The sequence below is a fragment of the Dendroctonus ponderosae genome, unplaced genomic scaffold (assembly GCF_020466585.1).
Source record: "Dendroctonus ponderosae isolate FM_Combo_2020 unplaced genomic scaffold, Dpon_F_20191213v2 Dpon_F_20191213_5, whole genome shotgun sequence".
NCBI classification, from domain to species: Eukaryota; Metazoa; Arthropoda; class Insecta; order Coleoptera; family Curculionidae; genus Dendroctonus; species Dendroctonus ponderosae.
The window spans coordinates 7,940,901-7,946,120 of NW_026018715.1; the positions used below are offsets into that span (position 1 = coordinate 7,940,901).

The 5,220-nt window shown below is 39.2% G+C and overlaps 1 long non-coding RNA gene across 1 annotated transcript; it reads left to right on the top strand.

The window, feature by feature from the left end:
* The first annotated feature begins 957 nt into the window (after nt 1-957).
* On the top strand, nt 958-2,857 carry LOC125504613. Its single transcript, XR_007281593.1, has 2 exons — nt 958-2,330; nt 2,425-2,857. It is a non-coding gene; the product is annotated as an uncharacterized LOC125504613 (long non-coding RNA).
* Nucleotides 2,858-5,220: the final 2,363 nt, after the last annotated feature.

The window sequence follows — 5,220 nt, forward strand, 5'->3', positions numbered from 1 at the left end:
GGGATGCTCAAGGGCAGCCGACCCTCGCGATTTCTTTTCTTTTGCTAATCGGGCCAAAGCCCAATGGCCTCACCAACCCAACGTCTTGGATGGCGATGTCTTAGGCTAACACTCAAATCTTTAAAATAAAGGCTTTAGTAAGGCGCTAAGAAGTGTGTCGTATTACAACCTCAATCAGAGAAAGCTTTTATTTCCCACAAATCCTGTCAGCATCATTAAATGCAATAATGGGCTGCTTGCATGTATCGGCACTATTTTGCATTTCTGTTTTAAAATGGCAATTAATTGTTATTACGATATTCAGGACAAAATGACACGTGACCACCATTTAGTTTATAAGCTGATAAAGATGTCGACGTCGTTTCTACGTATAATCTACGATACGAGTTTGGAATTCGCGCGGGTTTCAGACTATTTGCTTAAATTGTAGACCAAAAAGTAATTAATTGATTGATTTCTTCTTCGATCACCTACTGGAAATCCTCATATTTGATGTCACCCCGAACGCGAGTTTTCTGTGCATGTTGACACCCGTAATTACCACTTTTTAGACTGTGTGCTTTCACAAAGCGGCTCCCAAGTTATTGTCCTTTGTTCTAACAAGAAATGCCCTTGTGAGTCACAGACAGAGTAGGATGATTATTGGCATTGGTGGGTGGCCTTATGGGCCTTTTTTCTCGGCCAGCAATAGATATTTGTCTTCTGATAACCGAGCCTTGATTGAAAAAGAACTAAATAGATAATCATTATTAGCGTTTCAAAGCAGTTATTGAAAATGGTCGAAACATAAATATTGTTCAACAAAGTCTCTTTTGGATGAACTTGCTCCAATTATGTGCCTACGGTCCCTGAAATCGAAAGCGATGTCTGGGCCGATAAATATCTAAAATCGACTTTTCGATGGTCAGCTTGACCTCTTTTCAAAACACGGCGCAAATTTTTGGAAACTTGTCCACGAATGGACTGTTTGGCTACTGATGCTTAAAAAAATAATCAGCTAAATTTAGTCTTCAAATTTTTCATTTCAATTTATATGACGTTTTCTAAAAGAAAACTGTACAAAGTTTCGATTGTGGAACATCCTACACGGTTTCGTTCTAAATTTACAAACGAACTTGTCCCAAATACTGTATCGGTCTTAACCCTGAATCTTAAAAATGATGTCTCGGCCGTGTCATTGCTCGGTTCGATAAAAATTAATAACTGCTTACACTTCCACTACCGTTACACGATGCAATTGTTCTGTAATAACAAAATTGTCGCACGGTTTGTAACGTTTCAGCTTCAGAAACCAGAACGCAAAATATAAAAAGCTGAAGAGAGAAGTGTCGGGCGTAGGCAGGGAGATTACTTAAACATTTTGCAATTAGAAAACTTCGTTAATACTCAAGTTGTGTAAGTACTCGTACTTCTTGTTGCACCGAGTAATAATTGAGTTTTTCTCTCGGGTATCTTTTACTCCTTTTTTCCGAGTCGCTGCTCTTAAATGGAATAGAACAAACCAGGAAAACTGCATAAGTTGCAGGCAACTGTTACGAGTTACGTCAGGACTTGAAGGTCGTGAAATACAGGCCAAGGAAATACCCAGTTGGATTGCGATTCAAACAAATAGAAAAGTGATATAATGTAAATTCCCTCTATACTTAATCCAAGGACTCAGCCTAGAGGTGAAACGCCAGACTTGTTTTCCGCTTGGCGAATTGGTTTCTACAGGAAAACTACTACATATTTTATATCCTTGCGAGTTAGACCGTAGGTACTTAAATGTGATAGAGGTCATTTTGTTTGAAAAATATATTTATGTCAAAACCACTCAGGTTCAGGTCAACGGGCACCATGATGAAAAATTAATTTGAACCTACGCCCCCAGATGATCCAAATCTATAATCTAGGAGTATCACGAAGAAGGTAAGAAACGGTTAAATGAATGGCAGGAATGGACTTCGTGCACACTCCAGCAATTACCATTTTACTAAACGATTGTTACCGGCCATAAATTTTCGTTGAGATTTAGCCAAAAAACAATCAGCTATTTTCGTTCGCCCTTGTTTGTGTCTACACGGTCAACCTATCATGGTCAAGGCCACGACAACATATCGGATACAAGTATTTTTGTTTCTACCGATTAATCATCCAACTTAAATTTCCATACAGGCTTCCTTTTACCATTTTTGTCCTGCTTCACGCAACTCTTTGTGTTTGTTAGTCGATAGAACTATGCTTACGATGAGGTCAATTCCAGCAAACCAGTTGCTGGCGCAAAAGTGAAGCAAAGGAAAATAGCGCAGAAGACAAGACAATCGGTTTTCTTTTTCGAACCTGTAGTTTTGGTTGGTTCCGTTTCCTCTATACCTACACCTCTTTCGTTCACTAAATCTTCTTTATTGAAATTGGTTTTGGTATGGTCCTACATTTTTTCCATAGTTTCAGCATGATTTGCTGAAAATTACTCAAAACGTCTGTCAATAGTGTGGTGGTCGAGAACCTACTTTCAGCAGAAAGAAAAATTACGTTGCAAGTTGCTGTATTCTTAACACCGCGCAGCTCTATCGCCTCATTCTCTCCCACCACCGTTCCACAGACACAGGATAGTATAAATAGAGCAGCAGCCGCAGTTAAAGAATCCACCACATCGAGGACCATGGGCTAACTCTAAGTTAGTTATAGGAAGCAAGAGAGGCTGTTAGGTTTAAGTTTAGATCAGGATAGTTAGGTTAGTCAGATTAAGTTATACGATGACATATCTTAAGTTACATAGAGTGTTAGACACTGTAATGATGTTAGATTTAAGGACTCGTTGGTAAGTAGCAGTAGGAAGTTTGTAAACTTAGCTGAAAATAAATATGTTCAAATAGTAGTTGAAGAATCAATCATTGACCGTTACCGCATAATTTTCAATGGTCCACGGAACACTTTAGAACCGATATTTTGAACGGCCTAAATGCCTTTACAGTTTCATTTGCTTCTCGATTTCATCAGTAATCATTGCGAGTATATTTAATAAATTCTGATTCTAATAAAAACTAATTCTAATTTTGTAACATTGCACCTACATATGGTTGAGAAGTGGATTAATCTGATCTCTTTCCCAGCCTGATCTACAGAGGGTTTTGAAGAGGCGATTTTGTTGTCGAATTTATCAGGTCAATTGCAATATTGCATTGTAACTTCCAAGAGAAGGACGATTTTTTTAAGTTCTGACATCTACAGATCAATTAATGATGAATGATATGAACCATTTGTAAACCGTTTAATAATAAGGTCCTCGTCAAGGATCAATTGTAGGTGGACCTTCTGAAAAAAAGCCTAACAAACACGGCTTATTACAAAACTGAGAATTACTGAAAAGAAGGTCGTATTCATTAGGAAAATTATACGTCAGCACAATTTGTTCATTTTTCCTATAGTCGAAGCGCTAATGTAAGACCTACGCGCCACCACAGGCAATTTGCTTTAATTCTAACCACTGTTATTTTCGTGTTGTTCACTTCTATCTATGTGAATATGGACAGGTAATATCGATTATGCATTTAATTTGATTGATACATAAACTGGAGCATGCCGACGGATGATTGGCCAATATCGCGGACCTTCAGCATAGTACTTTTACTGCTGCAACCTGCAAAAATGCATAACCTTAATTTCGCTTTGGCCTGCAGCGGAAAATGTTACCGAAGGAGCTGGCGACTGTTTAAACGGAAACCTTGACGGCAGCGCTGTGTCATTCTGTGGAAGGTCTTCAGAGCACGTGAAAAATCAGAAAAATCCACTATGCAAACATAAATGCTCAAGACAACTGCCATGAATAGCGGCCATTAGGTTTCTGCAAACTACAACTTTGCCCTCTTGCGCCATCTTTCTCCTATACACTGCATACCGCCTCGCTGCATTTTCCTTGCTCACTTCTATGGAGCAACTCTGGATTTTTCCACCCTCCTTGTTTCGCCCATTCAAGACCGAACCTCGATTTGGGGGGTTCATTGTGAACGGGCCCAGTTATAAGTTATAAGGCAGGTCAAGGTCGGCGTGGCACTGAAGATGGATTGGGGATGAAGGGGCGCGGATTGTGGGGATCCTGATCGATCGAGCGCAACTTCAAGGGCGGCTTTGTGCGATGCTAAATCTTATAATTCGATTCATCAAAACGAACATTGAAAAATATTGCTAACCGAGGGCGTTCTAATACGCTAATAAAATTGACCTTACATTGTAATTCTCACTCCATTTCCTTGTCGCGATACAGTGGCATCATGTATCTCAATAATATAATAATTAACCTTGAATCAATTCTGTATTAAACTGGTCGTTTTCCTGTTTGTAACCGTTGGTAAAATAGCGTTGAATTGTCACAGGTTTTGATTAAGGAAATTGCCGCAATGGAGCAAAAGATCCAACACAAAACTATTGCAAACCGTAATATGGACATTGAGTTCAAGCCAATTTACGCAACTTTTGTTATGATTTAAATAATCACGAACACTGATTGTCTGGATGAGCTTCCAAAAATGTTTAACTTTTAACAACGAGCTCAGTGTCGAATGACCTCACACGTTTGCTAATATCAATTTATTAACGGGTTTCGATGAACCCCAAATGTGCATCGGGTTCTTTAAGAGCACCTGCCATGGCACGAACCTCATGCATTTTACAGCACGAATTGCAATCTCCCAATGCTTGAGGTGAGTGAAAATGTGTAAATTATTATATGAGTCTATAAAATGTCATATATTCTGATTGATATAAATGTAGCTCCAGGTGATAGCCGCCATGTCCCGGGAATTTGACCGGTTTTTGCACAATGTTGGGCTTGTGCGGAGCAGGGACAGATGCAAATTTCGAATGGATTTACCCCAATTCGCGCACCTGTAACAGGTGCAAAATTTCTCGATTTCTCTCTAAATTATGTGTTTTTGAGTGGCCGCCTGGCCCCACATTGCAGTATATGGGACACAGATGCCGACGCGTTTTCTGCTCTTGTTTCGTAATCAGTACCTACAGTTTTTTGTTTAATTGCTACCGTTGCGAGTTGTATAAACACCATTTTGGATTTTTTTAAAGATCGAAAACACCCTTCTCTTAATTCAGTAATTTATTGGTCGATGGTATGAGCGACTAGTAAAACTTGACCAAATAAACGAAAATCTGTCAATTTTCGCATGTAAATGGAAAAATACCAATCGGCACGTTGTGGGTGTGACTACGTCATATATTTTCGATGCT